Genomic DNA, 18326 nt, shown 5'->3' with positions numbered 1-18326 from the left:
AGAGAAATGAAAACATTTGTCCACACAAAACTTCTACATGAATGTTGATAGTAGCATTATTCACAATATTCAAAAAGTAGGAACAGCCCAAATGACCATCAACTGATGAATAAACAATGTGATATATCCACATAATGGAATATTATTTAGCAATAAAAGTTACTGAAGTACCAATAAATGCTGTGACATAGACGACCCTTGAGAACATTACACTAAACGAAAGAAGCCAGTCACAAAGGACTGCATATTGTCTGATTCCATTTATATGAAATGTCTACAGTAGGCAAACCTATAGAGACAGAAGGTACTTTAGTGGTTTCCGGGGCTAAGGGGATGGAATGATGGGCAGTGACTGCTAATGTCTATGGGGTTTCTTTTGTGGGTGCTGAAAATCTAACTTTGGAATTAGATTGAATAACTTTATGACTACACCAAAGCCACTGAATTGTATGCTCTAAAAGGATGGATTTTATGATGGGCGAATTATAGCTAAAGAAATTTTTTTAAAGTGTTCTACAGGATTTCCAATTCTGATCATGATAGCGTAATTGCTAAGAGAATTGTCCTCCCACTGTTAATCACTATAAACATGGATACAATTTGTGATATAGACTTTTGAAGCATTGGGCAACAGGTGGTAAAGAACTGTCATTTTTAAGAGAGTGGAAAAGTACAAGACGAGCCTCATCTTGTCTGAACTTGAGCATATGAATATGGAGCCCAAATAAATCATAATAATTTTGTGTTTCTGAGGGGGCAGTTATCTGATTTCAGAGGCGTGGAAGAAGATGAAATTTGAGAGGCAGCTTCCCAGTATTGTTGGAGCTACTCAGATGGGTGGGGATAAGCATGCATGGGGGTTCCGTGGCTTCCTTGGCCATGGTTTGGACTCTGCATGCACGGGATAAGACTCCATGAGGCCCAGCAGAGAACAGCTCCTGTGAGGCAGAGCAGTGAATGAAGGTTTCAGAGATTGCTCTGTGTTGGCAGAGTGGGAGGCAGGGGGGAAAAATGAGAGGAAGAACAGAAGATGCAACTGGATATATCACACAGCAACCGCGATTATAATCAGACAAGCTTTAATTTTTCAAGTGATCAAACAAAATCAAAAGTGTCTTAAATAATTATCAAGGACACTTGACAATGTCAATCCATAAACATTTAAGAAAAATTAAATTGGAATCTGTTAAATACTACTAAATTCCATATCCAAAAGGCTGATTAACTGTGAGGATCACCACTGCAGAGGGAGAATAATGAAGGTAAAGTCTAAGCATTTGGTAGAATTTGTTTAGCTGGGCAGATTAGGTTTTGTGGAGTGGTGGGGTGAGAGAGGAGTAGTAAAAGGGAGAAAGGAGAGAAATTCTAAGATAACTTTATATTCAATAAATTATTCTCTGGAACAGAATGCTCCCAAAAATATATTTTCCAACAAGATCAACCCCATTAGTCCATTCACATGGAGGGGATCCTTGGTTTAGACTCAAACTAGGTACACTTCTACTAAAAGCACTACTCAATTGTAGAATAAGGGATTAATGTCCATAAAGGTGTGAATCAACCAGTTAATATCTCACCCCCGTGTCCTTTCCATTTGAGTAAAGAATACATCTGTCAATTGGAAACACTTATTCACCTATTGGCTGAACAAAAAGGGCCATTGAAAATGAGGTTAGGAAAAACACGAGGCTGGTCTTATCACATTAACAAGTGATTTTAAAAATTGTTTTAACTTTGTAGTATGTGGTTAGTCATCACCGTGCGGACCACTAACTCAAACTAGATACTTGTTCTTTTGCCAAATAATGTCACTCTAAATGTGTGCAAATATCAATATCACAGTGAAATTTAGGACCTAAATTCTGACAAGGTGTGACCACAAGCATGGTAATGAAATTTCATCTGTTCCCTTAAAATTTCTCCTCTAAAGATGCTTTATTTTAGCAGAAATGGAACCCATTTAAGTTTAAAATAGCCATTCAAGACAGCTATGAAAAAATAAACTGTACTGAAAAAATTCTAAGTATATATGGATTTGTTATCCACTGTAGCTCATTGGTAATGTTTTCTAAGGAACTAGATTTTTAAATACATTATGTATGAGAAGGCAAAGTCTCACTGTATTGTATATTAGGTTAAACTCTTTAAAATAAATATGAGACAGTGAAATTCATCACAATATGCCTCCATTTAACATTTTCCTGCAGCAAATGATCATTTTTTAAAGGGCTGGCTAAGGGCCCAAAGAGGATCACGTAACACTGAAAAAAATTCCAGATCCCTGGAAAACATTATAAAGACATTCCAGTCTATTTAATTTTTTTAAAATGATATTTATCAAATTGTTAGCCATCTATTACACTAGTTGCATTCTGTGAACATACCACCATTTTAAAGTGTTGATAATATATCCTACTGGCCTTACCACTAGCCAAGAGATGCTGGTAAAATATTTTCCTACCACATAAGCCACTAGTCATCAACCATGTCAAACAACATTGTCAATTTGGATAACGATATTCTAAGATGACTGTACTCATTAAGTAATCAAGAGATATATAATGTTAACCATATAATATTTTAAGCATATTTAAATCAAGCTAAATTACATACAGGAATTTAAGGCAAAACATTTATATTGATCACACATATGTAAATCTATTAATTGCTATGTTATACAAATGAATAATTTTTAACCCAGCCTTCTCCAGAAGGGAATTTATTTACATATACGTATTTAAAGACTAGAAACAGAAATCTGTTTTAAAAATATCAAATAAATTAACGTAAGCTCTGTTCTCTTTGATAGATAGAAAAAAATATACATAAAATAAAATCTACCAGTTTTTTTTTTTAAATTGGCACCTGAGCTAACAACTGTTGCCAATCTTCTTTTTTTTTTTCTGCGTTTTCTCCCCAAGTCCCCCCAGTGGATAGTTGTATATTTTAGTTGTGGATCCTTCTAGTTGTGGCATGTGCGAGGCCACCTCAGTGTGGCCTGACAAGTGTTGCCATGTCCACACCCAGGATCCGAACCAGGGAAACCCTGGGCCACTGATGTGGAGTGCGCAAACTTAACCTTTCCGCCACGGGCTGGCCCCTAAAATTTACCATTTTAAGTGTACAGTTCAGTGGCATTAAGTACATCACATTGTTGCGCCACCATCACCACCATCCATCTCCAGAACTTTCTTCATCTTCCTAAACTGAAATTTGTACCCATTGAAAATAACTCCTGGGAGAAATAACAACAGACTCTGCAGAAATACAATGGATTATAAGAGAATACTATGAAAAACTATATGCCAACAGAATGGATAACCTAGAGGAAATGGATAAATTCTTGGACTCCTACAATCTCCCAAAGCCCACTCAAGAAGAGGCAGACAATTTGAACAGACCAATCACAAGGAAAGAGATTGAAACAGCAATCAAAAACATCCCAAAGAATAAAACCCCAGGGCCAGATGGCTTTCCTGGGGAATTCTACCAAACTTTCAGAGAGGATTTAATACCTATCCTTTTCAAGCTATTCCAAAAAATTAGGGAAGATGGAACACTTCCTAACACATTCTATGAGGCCAACATCACACTGATACCAAACCTGACAAGGACACCACGAAGAAAGAGAACTACAGGCCAATATCACTGATGAACATAGATGCAAAAATTCTAAACAAAATTTTGGCAACCAGAATTCAGCAATTCATCAAAAGGATCATACATCATGATCGGTGGGATTCATACCAGGGACACAGGGATGGTTCAATATCCGCAAATCAATCAACGTGATACACCACATCAACAAACTGAGGAATAAAAACCACATGATCATCTCAATAGATGCAGAGATGGCATTTGACAAGATCCAACAGCCATTTATGATAAAAACTCTGAACAAAATGGGCATAGAAGGAAACTACCTCAACATAATAAAGGCCATATATGACAAACCCATAGCCAACATCATACTCAATGGGCAAAAACTGAACTCCATCCCCCTGAAAACAGGAATGAGACAAGGATGCCCTCTATCACCACTCTTATTCAACATAGTACTGGAGGTCCTGGCCAGAGCAATCAGGCAAGAAAAAGGAATAAAAGGAATCCAAATAGGGAGGGAAGAAGTGAAACTCTCACTGTTTGCAGACGACATGATCTTATATATAGAAAACCCCAAAGAATCCATTGGAAAACTCTTAGAAGTAATCAACAACTACAGCAAAGTTGCAGGGTACAAAATCAATTCGTGTAAATCAGTAGCATTTCTATACTCCAATAATGAACTAACAGAAAAAGAACTCAAGAACACAATACCATTCACAATCACAACAAAAAGAATAAAATAACTTGGGGTAAATTTAACTAAGGAAGTGAAGGACCTATATAATGAAGATTACAAGGCCTTTCTGAGAGAATTTGATGACAACATAAGGAGATGGAAAGACATTCCATGTACATAGATTGGAAGAATAAACATAGTTAAAATGTCTGTTCTACCTAAAGCAGTCTACAGATTCGATGCCATCCCAATCAGAATCCCAATGACATTCTTTACAGAATTAGAACAAAGAATCCTAAAATTCATATGGGGCAACAAAAGACCCTGAATTTCTAAAGCAATCCTGAGAAAAAAGAACAAAACGGGAGGCATCACAATCCCTGACTTCAAAACATACTACAAAGCTACAGTAATCAAAACAGCATGGTACTGGTACAAAAACAGGTGCACAGATCAATGGAACAGAATTGAAAGCCCAGAAATAAAACCACACGTCTATGGACAGCTTATCTTTGACAAAGGAGCTGAGGGCATACAATGGAGAAAAGAAAGTCTTTTTAACAAATGGTGCTGGGAAAACTGGAAAGCCACATGTAAAAGAATGAAAATTGACCATTCTTTTTCACCATTTACCAAAATAAACTCAAAATGGATCAAAGACCTAAAGGTGAGACCTGAAACCATAAGGCTTCTAGAATAAAACGTAGGCAGTACACTCTTTGACATCAGTATTAAAAGGATCTTTGCGGACACCATGCCTTCTCAGAGAAGGGAAACAATAGAAAGAATAAACAAATGGGACTTCATCAGACTAAAGAGCTTCTTCCAGGCAAATGAAAACAGGATTGAAACAAAAAAACAACCCACTAACTGGGAAAAAATATTTGCAAGTCATGTATCTGACAAAGGCTTAATATCCATAATATATAAAGAACTCTCACAACTCAACAACAAAAAATCAAACAACCCAATCAAAAAATGGGCTGGAGACACGAACAGACATTTCTCCAAAGAAGATATACGGATGGTCAATAGGCACATGAAAAGATGCTCATCATCGCTGATCATCAGGGAAATGCAAATCAAAACTACACTAAGATATCACCTTACACCCATTAGAATGACAAAAATATCTAAAACTAATAGTAACAAATGTTGGAGAGGTTGTGGAGACAAAGGAACCCTCATACACTGCTGGTGGGAATGCAAACTGGTGCAGCCACTATGGAAAACAGTATGGAGATTCCTAAAAAAATTAAAAATAAAACTACCATACGACCCAGCCATCCCACTACTGGGTATTTATCCAAAAAGTTTGAAGTCAGCGATCCCAAAAGTCCTATGTACCCCAATGTTCATTGCAGCATTATTCACAATAGCCAAGATATGGAAGCAACCTAAGTGCCCATCAACAGACGAATGGATAAAGAAGATGTGGTACATATATACAATGGAACACTACTCAGCTGCAAAACAAAACAAAATCATTCCATTTGCAATAACATGGATGGACCTTGAGGGAATTATGTTAAGTGAAATAAGCCAGCTAGAGAAGGATAATCTGTGTATCACTCCACTCATATGAGGAATTTAAAAATGTGGACTAATAACAGTTTAGTGGATACCAGGGGAAAGGTGGGGTGGGGGGTGGGCACAAAGAGGGGTGAAGTGGTGCACCTACAACACGAATGACAAACATTAATGTACAACCGAAATTTCACAAGATTGTAACCTATCATTAACTCACTAAAAAAAAACAAACAAAACTCCTGGGGTCGGCCTGTGGCCGAGCCATTAAGTTCCCGAGCTCTGTTTCAGTGGCCCAGGATTTCCCCAGTTCAGATCCTTGGCATGGACCTAGCACCACCATGCTGAAGTGGTGTCCCACATAGCACAACCAGAAGGACCCACAACTAAAATATATGACTATGTATTTGGGGACTTTGGGGAGAAGAAGAAGGAAAAAAAAAGAAGATTGCCAACAGTTGTTAGCTCAGGTGCCAATCTTTAAAAATAAAATTAAAAAGAACTCTCCACTACCCACTCTTGCCAGTTTCTGACAACCACCATTCTACGTTCTGTCTCCATGAATTTGACTAATCTCAGTATCTCATATGAGTGGAATAAAACGGTATTTGCTCTTTCGTGACTGGCTTACTTTACTTAGCATAATGTCTTCCAGGTTCATCCACGTTGTAGCATGCGTTAGAATTTCCTTCCTTGGGCTGTACCCCCCGGCCGAGTGGTTAAGTTTGTGCGCTCTGCTTCGGCAGCCCAGGGTTTCACTGGTTCGGATCCTGGGTGCAGACATGGCACCGCTCATCAGGCCATGCTGAGTTGGCATCCCACACAGCAGAACTAGAAGGACCTACAACTAGAATGTACAACTATGTACTGGGGGCTTTGGGGAGAAGAAGAAAAAGAAAAAGATTGGCAACAGATGTTAGCTCAGGGCCAATCTTTAAAAAAACAAAAAAAAGCTTAAAAAAAAAAAAGAATTTCCTTCCTTTTTAAGGCAGAATAATATTTCATTGTATGTATAGACCACATTTTGTTTATTCATTCATCCATCAATGGACACTTGGGTTGCTTCCACTTTTTGCCTGTTGGGAATAATACTGCTATGAACATGGGTGTGCAAATATCTGTTCGAGTCCCTGATTTCAATTCTTCTGGGTATATACCCAGAGATGAAATTTCTGGGTTCTTTGCTATATATTTTTAATAAGTTCTCAGATCTACCCATTGGCTTATTTCATATTTTAAAGATGGCTTTTGCCGTTTTGAGGAACACAGTGTCACCATACCCTCCCTTGGAGTTTCCATAGTCAACACATTTCCTCTCCGTGTCTCCCTGCCCTGGAAGGGTTGAAAGATTTCTTACAAAACAATAGAAACAGGCTTCTTAAGAAGGTTTACTGTTTTTGACCTATTTATAAATTCCGAATATTCATTTTGCTTAAAGGGGCTTAAATTTTAGCTTTTGAAGAATCAAAGCTGGAAGAAACTTGGAAAAAAGCCCAAAATGTGCTCATTCCCCAGGCTTCATGTAGAGCCTCAACCTGCTTCAGCGTCACCCTCTTCTACTGCAGATCTCTGGAAGACAAAGTTTCCAAGCCTTCCTCGTCTCTTCCTAGGTTAACAGTCTCTCTCAAGAGCAGCTTCTTCATACCTAAGTGAAATCTAACTTTGCCGTTCTTCCTACTCTGCTCCTTTGCCAGCCCCTCTATCCACTCCTTCTTCCCATCTTGAACTTCATACTGCTCCCCAAATGTATACACTGATTGTTTAAAATTCAGCATTGTGTCATCTCTTGGAAGTCCTTCATGATCTGCCAGGATGACTTCCATTTTCCTTGTCTGAAAAATGGAGAGAAAAATGTCCTTACTCTGTCGGTTTGTTGTGAGAACTCAATGTAAAAAGATATGCTTACATACTATCCGAGGCACACGGTAAGTTCTCAATAAATGTTGGCTGTTGTTACCAATGAAACAAAATTTAACAGGGGATGAAAAATCAGTTGTTTCATATATTTATATTAAAGTTTTCTACATGTAAATATCATTATTATTTTACCATCCAGTTGAACTTTATTTTTGTTTTTTTTCCTAATTAAATCTTACTTTCTTACCTTTCACTCATCCTAATGGCTCTTCCCTAAATCTTCACTAAATTATCATCTACTCAGCTGTATAGCCCTAAGCTGGATATGATTCCCAAGTCCAGGAATGAAAAATGTAAAATACAACTGGACATGGGAAGAGGAGAGATGCTAATTTTATTTTAATTAGCCATCTTCCATCTTTAAGATGCTTATTCCCTGAAAACCTGTTGAAATAGTATCATGTTCTTCTTAGCCTTTTTGAGTCACAGATCCCTTTGCAAATACAATGAAAACTATGGATTGTCTCTCACCTCCCAAAAAATACACACTCACAGTTTTACATTAAAATTCTGGGGGTGTATGGACCCCCCCACAATGTTTCAGAGGAGTCCGTAGATCCCAGATTAACAATGAGTATTATATAATATAAACATAGTAATTCTCAATTGTTCTATATTTCTACGAAATACACCTCAGATGTTTTATCCCAATATTCATCCCAATCTAGTACTTCCTGTATACACCTCTTTATTGTTTCCTAATGGTTAGACCAAGGCTGACTTAACCAAATGCTCTAGACTCTGCAGAGACCAACTGAGAGAACAAGGCAGAGGATTACCTCTGTGTATAGGATAAATTATCTTTTTTTTTCTTACCCTTGTATGACCGGTGTTAGGAAACTCCTCTTTAGGCAGAGATAGCACATTAAAAAAATTTTTAGGAGCTGGTCTGGTGGTATAGTGGTTAAGTTCATGTGCTCTACTTTGGTGGCATGAGTTCAGATCCCAGGCCGGGATTTACACAATGCTCATTAAGCTATGCTGTGGGGGTGTCCCACATTCAAAATAGAGGAAGATTGGCACAGGTGTTAGCTCAGGGACAGTCTTCCTCCAGCAAAAAGAGGGGAGAGAAATTGGCAACAGATGTTAGCTCAGGGCCAATCTTCTACACCAAATGAAACCAAATCAAAAAAACTTCTAATTCTTTGGAGCATTTGAAAATTCTAAAACATAGAAAGATGAAAGGTTCTGAACTCATGTAATAGCTTAGAAAATATACTTCAATCCAGTCTCCTTCTTAAAAATAGTTTTTACTGGACTATAGAAACCTAACCGGGTAGATTTTGTGAGTTTTTGTGAAATATTAAAATAAATTGGATAACAATCTAACTAAAGTAGATTAAATTTGATTCATCCAAGGGCTTCTACGTCAATGAAGGAGATTTCTTTCTAGTCTATAATATTCATTAACATACAGGTAATCTGCTCCATATGAAAGCAAAAACTAATACTGGTGAGAACAGAGGAAACAGGACCAACTTTCTCTCCATGATGAATAAGGGAATTTAATTCTAAATCAAATACACTGTTTACCAGAAAGTCCTAACAATGTCATCCCAAGATGCTTTAATTTTAACTTTGTTCTATACTACATGCAACTTTAACTTATTTGATTGTAATTGACCTTATCACCTTATACTTGATTGGCTATGCCTGACTCTTCAATACTCAGGAAGTCCTCCAAAGAAGTGCTCACAAATTGTCATCCTTCCCTATTTACCTACTTGTGTAGATCCAGTCATTGTGAGTTCTGCTGTGCTGTGTACCATCAGCAACCAGTCAGAACTCACCAGTACCCCAGAGTAATAAACATTTATAGCTGTTTGGGACTCAAGGTATCATTGAGTAGGATCTTGACAATGTCAGGAGAATTTAAGGAGATTACTTCCAGTCAAGTTGTGGACTAATTGATGAACAGAAGGGAAGGAAGAAAGAGAGCAATTGAACTGCCAATGCTGAGAGCTTATCTAATTTCAACTGCTTATTCTAGAAATGAAAACATGAAGTAACTGATTACTCTTAGATTAGGACTGGAGACAGGGTTTAGGGGGAAAAATTAGTCATTTGAGATTCAAGAAACCTGAATTCTAGACTCAAATTTGCCATTAATGTTGGGTAAGACAGTTTTTCTGCATCTCAGTTGCCACAAATGTTAAATGAGAGGATTGGGTTAGAATTCCATGATGCTAATCTTTAACTAGGCTGTTTTAATTCCCAGGCTATTACTATTTCTTCTGAACATTTACATCTAAATATGAGCATAGTAAATGGTGGTCTTTACCATCAATTTGATATCAGAAAGTTCTGGTTATAGAAATAATTATAATTATTATTCAATTAATATTAACTGTTATGGGACAGATAATAGAATATGTCCTTTAAAATACATTAGCTAAGTTATACTTTTTAAAGTTATTAAGCAAATATTATTCCTTTCATTTTTTTAACCACAGACATAATTATTTATTTTTATAAATATATTAAGCAACACTTCCTGAGTATCACCCACATTTCTTGGTCCTGCAGATACAGCAGTAAATGATGTAAAAAAGGACCCTGTCCTTAAGGATAGAGAATTTAGACTATTTAAACAAAAAAATAAAGATAATCCCAGATGTGATCATTTAAAGAAACGTAACAGTGATTTTTCTAGAGAATATTGGGTGATGTGATTGTGGGGTGGGAAGACGTTGCCTTACATTGGATGGTGATTTCCAAAAGACAGAACTCTGGGCTAAGGTACACATCAGGAGCGTAAATCAGCTATGCTGAGAGGCACAGAGACAGGAGGTGAAAAAGTCACACAGAAAGGAATGAGCTTGCCCTTCAATGAGGAGAAAGAAGGCCAGGTTGACATGGTGAGTTCTGAGGGACAGGCAAGGGAAGCTTGGAGAAGTTTTGACAGAAACATATGTCTACAACAACTAAGAGCTTTTAAACATTAATACAGACGTATTCAGGGAGAATTTTTGCTTAAAACCCAAACTGACTGTAGATACTTCTGCCTTCTAAGGATGTGAGTGTGGGCGGACTTACATGTGTGTGAGTGTGTGGTTTGAGCAGGAATATTTCTTAAGAGTGAGGTGAAACTTGTTATACTCCTCTCTTCCCCTTGTAGAGATTGGCGAAGGACAAAAATGGGTAATACCTGAAGAAGATGTTTACAGGGACACCTAGGGAGTCCTTGGAAGTATCTTGGAAAGTCCGAGCTGAGTCTGAGGTTGGTTAGGGAAAGAGGAATTATCCTGTAAAGAAGAGGTGTTTAGTCCCTGTGACGTATGGCTGGGGGCCAACATACTTTTAAGTAGAGAAATCGCCAATATTCAAAATAGTGTAATTGCTGTGTAAACTGCTTTAGTCTCATCAAACTTTCAGTAAAGTCAGCTACACGGAAAGATGCTTTTTGTGAGCAGATTTGCTTTTTTTGAGGGAATTAAGGCAAAGGGCTGAGTTAATTCCATGTTCAAATTGATGCAGAGCAGAAAGGATGGAATTGATACAGGAGAAAGACTCAGAAGCTGGTCAAATCTGGAACCGAGGCCAGAAGAGACTATGAAAATATAAGTCCCCCAGGAATGTGCAGAAATCTTAGGAACAACACGGCTTGCACTGGCATGTAAGATATAGATGTATTTATTTATTTGTGCATCCATTTTCAGTATCTCCTCACTAACAGAAAAAAATAATTGGAGGAGAGAGGAAAAGAGAGAGCAAGACCGACTTCCTTCTTAGAAACTATAAGCATTCATGATACCAAAACATCTAATTGGTGAGAAAAAAATGCAAGTTAATGTTTAATATGGAGTAGTCAAAATAACTGGCTGATTGGGTAAGCTTTTCACTTTCCAACCACTTGCTATGGCACAATATAGACACAGCTGTAAACAAACATTTACGAGCAGAACTGAGTTACCTTATTGCAAATTTGGAGAAATTCATAAACATGCTCTCAGTTTTATCAGCAAGAATCCATGTGAATGACTTGTCCCGTTTGCTCAGGGATTCTGGAGTTTTTAAGTGGGCCGGAGTTTTGAAGTGTTGAAAGATATTATAAAGCACTTACAAGCATTCAGCTAGTCAGACTGCTCAATTAGCTGAACATTTATAACCTCGAAATTTTGACAGGGCGTGATTCATGTAGGAACGAGGTCTCGGACAACAGGTGGCTTTGTTGTAGGTATGCTTGAGAGAAAGCACGCAGAGAAAGGCGATGTGAAGGAAATAAAAACTGAACACGGAGAGAAAGCAAAAGTGAATTTAGGAGCACTGATTGTTCTCTTAAAAGAACGAAGTTATTGAAAAATTTAATTGATAAATTTTTAATGATAGCATGTTTTTCAAAATTTTTACTTAAGAATATTCCAGACATTCATTTATGGGACATACCACACACACAAAAAAACAGCCCATAACTAATATCTAATTATTATCTAGGCAACCCATACTAACTCCTATTACAAATCTAAATTGAGTCATATTTACAAAAATAAAAGCAACAGGATTTGAGAAGTAAGAATTGAAATAACTAAAAAACTAAATCTACAGCATTTTAGCTTTTTTTCCCTGTAGCTATAGGCTGCTTATATTCTGGGGAGTATTTTAACTCGCAAGTCATGTTTTAGAATAATACTTTTACCACTAAATATATCAAATTTTAATTGAGGATTTTTTATCAGTTTTCTAAAGGAGAAACAAAAAGTGATTCATCCATCTAAATAAAAATATGCACTTTCAGGTATGTGCAGATTTTTAAAACTTAAGTTAAAGGTACATGGAAATCCACTTGGGAGAAAAAACATCAGATTCTAAAATCTGGTTTATATGAATCCATAGAACAAATGCAAAATTTCCTTCATTTGGAGACTATTATGTACATATTATACTGGTGCAACGCTTTTTCTTCTTTTTTTTTAACTTCCTAGGAGCACAAAGCTACTCATATTACCAGAAAAAAAAAAACAATTCATGGAACAAGCAGCAAGTAAACAATTTCTCCCAGAGGATCCAGAAAAGAAAAAAACCCACCTCAAATGAAGCAAAAAACGAAAAAAAAAAAAAAAAAACCCTTATTATATTATGGCTACTTCTCTCCGAGGAGGAGTTGCAAGCACTCCTAAGGATCATGTCCAACAGCCTCACGCCATCCTGCGAGGTATAAAGAACGGGTACTGGTGCCCTCGCGCCTTGAAATGTTTATATGGGGAGAGTGGCTCTCCCAGGCGGGCTGGAGCACTGCCAGGCAGTAACTTTCCTCTCCTCCTCGAGGAAGTGAATCAGGGCCGCCCTGGCCCGGATCAGTTCGCAGGTGTCCAGCGCCCAGTAGGAGACTTGGTCCCTGACCCCCCCAGCGCCCACTCCCTCTGGGCTCCTCGGGGAGGTGTGCCATCAGCGAGGTGAGCTCGCCGCACGACTGAGTCCGGACCGCTTGGAAGAGCGTGCACCTGTGTGGTTCAGGGTCACAGGTGCGTGATTCGGTTCTCCACGGTTCCCGCTCCCATCTTGTAGACCGGCAGCCAGTGTTCCCCCGGAGCAGTCCCAGGGCTACCACCTGCCTCTACCCAGTCAGCAATGGGCGAAAGCAGAACATAGTCCTTTAAGCTCAGCACTCGTTACCTCCTCGTAATGCTGCTTAACATTAAAGGCATAGTAAAGTCATATTGCTGCTTATCAACTTTTCTAAAATAAACATGAAAAAGATTAAGTGAAAAACCAGTAAGGAAGCTTAGACGTTACTCCTCCTTTACTTGCTTAGTCATTTCCCCCCTTAACATTATTAAGCAAGAAGCAATTTTGATAGACTAGAATACTAATCCTTGACTACTTGTTCGTACAAACTCCCAGCGTCCCCTCGACCATTCTTGTGCTTGCTTGGGCCTCAGTACAACCCTGTAGAGTAGATTGTTACTGTGATTATTCCTCATTTTGTGGGTGAACCTGGAGTTCAAAGAAAATAATTTATCAAAAATCAAACTGCTGGGACAAACCACAGTCAATATTTAAATATGGAACTTCCGACTCTAAATTATATTTCATTTTCTTTGCCCCTATAACTCTAACAAATCTAAATAAATAGTTTTCTGAAAAATAATTTATTACAAAACCTGTTATCAACCCAATAGGAACACATACTAAAAGTATAATTTTTGAGTAATTTTCAAAGAGACTTTATAAAAATGTGTCTGTGCTCAGTTCATTGCTTACATGTGCAAAATACTTTTCTCACTGTTCATAAAATCAGAAAAAGATCATACTTCAACATCTTAGGCATTCACTATTAACTCCATAAAAAACCTTTCCTTTGTGAATTCTTTTTCTTTCACAGTTTGAAGAATGAGAAAATCTATTAGGAAACTTAGCTGTTACAAGTAAAACCGAAAGAAAAGAAGAAAAGAAATCAGGAGCAAGAGAGAGAAATTTAGCAATGATATTTTTTGATTTTTTTTTATCATGGTGATTTAGTCAGGAAAAGAATGAAATACGGTGCTCTGTGGGTGAAAATATCATTTATATGTACAAGAATGAGTTAAATTGGCATTGGCTATAAATGTTGTCCATGAATGAGCTTTTAGATCAAAAACAAAAACAAATGCAACACACATTACTGATAGAAAATATAATTAAAATGCAGAACAATTAATTAGCAAGCATGGAATAGTCCACAAATTACTTACAAGGATAAGTTAAGCCCTGTCAAGGCTCCTGCGGTCTGCTTCTATGTGAGATGTTCATTGTACACGTTGTAAAGATTGTTTTTTCCTTCTGCTAAAAGCTCCATGACTTTCTTGGCAAGACCGAATGTAAGTTGTTCTTACCGAATATCAGAACTGTCATAATTATGATTTTTAGGGTCATCCAAATTAATTACAACTTCAGGCAGTGACATGGACTAAAATAGCAAGAGCTGCCAGTGATCTAAAACTACTCACAGCGTGTCTCAGCGAGTACTTGGCCAGGAGCACATGTCGCTTAAAAAAAGCACATAACCCTTTAGACCCAACGGTCAATTAGCCCTTGGTGGAAATGTCAGCCATAAGTATGAAAAGACCTTTCAATTAGTTACATACTATTTTCCTCTAATTAGTGAGAACTGATTTTAATTTTTCCCCCTTCTTTTCTTAAATGGGACCACATGGGATCAAGTTTAGAGGGCAACTGCTTCATTAAAGAAAGAGAGAGAAAAAATGAGAGCAAGATGGAGAGCTAGAGCAAGTGAGAGAGAGAGAGAGGTAGTTTTTCTTGTCAATCAACCCCATGATTCTTCTAGAGATAGGCTAAGTAAATGCCTATCAAAAATGAGAATCTTTAGAGATTTGTGGGGAACTTCGCTGGGGCTGTGCTGCTGAAGTAAAACATTAAGACATTTTCCAAAGTTTCTGGCAAACAAAGTATAAAAATAATCAGAGTCTGTGAGGCCAGTCCAGTGGCATAGTGGTTAGGTTCATAGTTTCCACCTTGGCAGCCTGGGGTTCGAGGGTTCGGATCCTGGGCAGGGACCTAGACACTGCTCATCAGCCATGCTGTGGTGGTGTCCCACATACACAATAGAGGAAGATTGGCACAGATGTTAGCTCAGGGCCAATCTTCCTCACCAAAAACAAAACAAAACAAAAACAGTCAATCTTCACCTGACTGTTGTGCTGCTTGCCAAACATATGTAGGACTTTATAAATATAGTGATTTAAATAGACTATAGTTAAAAGAATATCTTAAAATTACTTTTGTGAAGAAGTTTTGAAAGGACTTTTGAAATATTTGAATAGAATCGACTTTGAAATAATTCTAAGTTCTAGCCAATCTCTAATATCTGTCTAAAGTTCAAGTATCATTGGGTTATGGGTTGGAAAACTTTTGCAAAAGTACATGCATTTCATTCTCTATTCCATGGAATGGACAACAACAATATGATAAAATTCCATTTTGCTGAAATTTTAAATTTATTTCTACATTTGAGAATATCAACCTTTGGAGGAAAGAATGTTCTGAGTCTTTACCTCTTTAACCTAACTTTTAAAAGTGCTTTTAGGTCATCAAATTATAAGGAGAGAGTTAGATTCATTTACTCATTTAAAAGTAGAATTAAAAAGCATATTACCTTTCAGCTTGATTTATTTGTCTTTATTCATTTAAAAATGTTAACTTGGAATTTGCACATGGGAATTTCCAAATGAGGTAGCAGGCATATGATATTTCACTAGCAGTTTTTACACTATGCTAACAGTAAGTAAAAAAGATTGACATAAAAAAACATTAAGCATTCACAGTTGTGTTTCCATCTGTCCTGACATTATTTAAGACAAACTACCTAAACTTTCTTAAAATCCAAAATTCGTGGTACAAGAGCTCAACAGTGCCCTCAGTCTTCCATATGCAGCTTTAATTCAAACAAAAAGCAATTTCACAAGCCAGATATAGGTAACTATCCCAAGAAATCCCTGTGTCATCATACGAAGAAAGGTCAAGACCGAAAAACAGAAAACCAAAACCAAAACCTCCAGGTAAAGTCAGAACTTAGAAGGAACAGCTTCTGCTTACTAGTAGGATTCCTTCCTGTTCTAATAGGATCGAACAAAGAATTCAGTTTATTCAGTTGTCTGGGCAGGAAGCACGCTCTCAAGAACCTATGAGTGTGTGCAGATTTTGTAGAGAATGTGATGACTTTCTCTTCCTCACTTCTCATGTTTAGATGGAGAGCGTGAAAGCACTGCGGAAGAGCTCAATCCAGAAGTGGGGCAGGGAGGGGCTGGGCTCCCAGAACTTATATCCCAAGGGAGTCCCAGTGTTTTTCAATACAACAGGCTCCAATGCCATCCCCCAGCTGGTGTAACCTCAGGAGGGGACACAGTTGCCTGCTGACTTTGTGAAGACCAGGCCTGTTGGCCCAGACATCCTCTTCTCTCAAGCTCCTGGAAGAGTTACCTGCCTCCTCTCCTCTTTCTGCCATGAACCAGTTTTAATTGGGAGATGTTTTCCCCCAGTCCTGAAGCTGTCAACTAACTAATTCTTGACTCCCCATCCCTACCACAGAAGTGACACCAAGGTATCAGAGTGTCATTCAGCACTAAAGATTTGGGTAACTCACGTTTTGTGAAGGGCTGTAAGAATTGCTTTCTTTTAACTAGTCTCCAAGATTTACTCCAGATTCCTTCAATTTAAGTGCATGCTATATGCCAGAAAGACTTTTCTAAAAGGAAACGTTTCCTATTTTCTCAATTTCCTTTCCTATTTTAAATCTTCTGTGGCTCCTCATTACCTGTATTTATAAGACTGCTTCCAAACACAGCAGACGCTCCAAAAACATCATAAAATACCTATCACCTTTGGCATACTAGACAATATTTCAACAGCACCTCCTGAGGAAGGCCCACGGGCAGGGGGAGCTTTCTCTCAAATCACTCCCACCCATTTTGCAGGTAGAGGCGGAGCTAAAACATTGCCAACCAGTATAAAAGGCTGATTCTGGGTGAAGAGCAAAAAAGGTAAAAGAAGGGAAGAACTACGGAAATGAGGAAGAAAGGAGGAGGCAAGATTTCTCGCCAATTCTGAGGAGATGGCCCAGTAGGTGCCCAATGCCAGTGAGGGTAACTGGGGGTGGGGGGGAGGGATAAAGCAGAATGGCCACTTCACAGAGCCGGCTTTCTGGGCATGTCATCTGGGCAGTTGCACGTGGCCCCCCAATCAGATGGGCCACACCCTTGGTTTAATGTTCTGCTGTCACCATCTTGAAATTCTGAATAATTTTATTTTTGAACTTGTGTTTTACAACTGAAATCTAATGAGACAGTTGAGCAGTTGAGAGAGGAGATACGCTCAATATGTGTCCACTGCCCCTTGCCTCCCCAGGAGCACAGAATTCCAGTGGACTCACTGAGTTCATCGAAACTCCGAGTACAAGCTGAGCGTGTTGTGTCTACTGCTGTCAGCCCCAAGAGGCCAGGCTCTTCCCGAGAACCAGAAGATGGTTCCAACGCAGAAGACACACAATGATGTTCTAAAAAACACAGTGACCCAGAGAATCTCTCATATCCTTTCTTTTTTTTTTTTCTTACTTCCCTGAATTAGCCAACCACCTACTCTAAAAATGATGACATAGAGGGAAAGGGAAAAATAGGTCAACCCATTGATTCTTTTCCTGTCAGTCTTTCTCGTCCATCAGGAAGCCAAAGGTAGAGACTGTTGGTAAGAATGTGTGTACCATAAATGAAATAAAAAGAATTGTGTTTTGTGCATGGCTTCTGCTTTTCTTTGTTGTTCGTGCCATGGAGTGGATTCTGACTCCTAGCCACCCTGTGGACAGCATGTCCTTCCCTTGCTAGATCAGACAATATTCCACTGCTATTCACAGGGTTTTCATAGCCAGCTTTTTTGGGAAGTGGATGGCCAGGTCCTTCCTCCTAGTCTGTTCTGCCCTGCAGAAACCTGTCCACCCTGGGTCATCCTGCTGGTATTTGAAACACTGGTGTTACCGCTTTCAGCTTTCAGCATCACAGCAACACACAGCCAGCACAGTACGACAATTGATAGACGGGTGGTGTGGTTCCCCGGCCAGGACACAAACTCGGACCACAGCGGTGAGAGTGCCAGACTTAACCACTAGCCCACC

The 18326-nt window shown here is 38.4% G+C and overlaps 1 protein-coding gene and 1 long non-coding RNA gene across 5 annotated transcripts in view; one reads left to right on the top strand and one right to left on the bottom strand.

Annotated features, from left to right (window-relative positions):
- The window catches only part of EYA4 (EYA transcriptional coactivator and phosphatase 4), a 294223-nt gene extending 279551 nt beyond the window's left edge, over positions 1 to 14672 (bottom strand). For 3 of the 4 annotated variants that reach the window (XM_014856121.3, XM_070496153.1, XM_070496147.1), the window contains exon 1: positions 14398 to 14672. The gene's annotated coding sequence lies outside the window, so the exon portion shown is untranslated. The remainder of the gene's footprint in view (positions 1 to 14397) is intronic. The other variant, XM_070496155.1, reaches the window with a different exon arrangement.
- LOC123279600 (uncharacterized) lies at positions 11649 to 17952 on the top strand. The gene is made up of 3 exons (XR_006517760.2): positions 11649 to 13188; positions 17137 to 17281; positions 17567 to 17952. It is a non-coding gene; the product is annotated as an uncharacterized lncRNA (long non-coding RNA).
- Positions 17953 to 18326: the final 374 nt, after the last annotated feature.

Source organism: Equus asinus, chromosome 24, assembly GCF_041296235.1.
Source record: "Equus asinus isolate D_3611 breed Donkey chromosome 24, EquAss-T2T_v2, whole genome shotgun sequence".
NCBI lineage: Eukaryota > Metazoa > Chordata > Mammalia > Perissodactyla > Equidae > Equus > Equus asinus.
The sequence above is the reverse complement of the archived record's forward strand: the minus strand, read 5'-3'. Positions and strand labels throughout refer to the sequence as shown.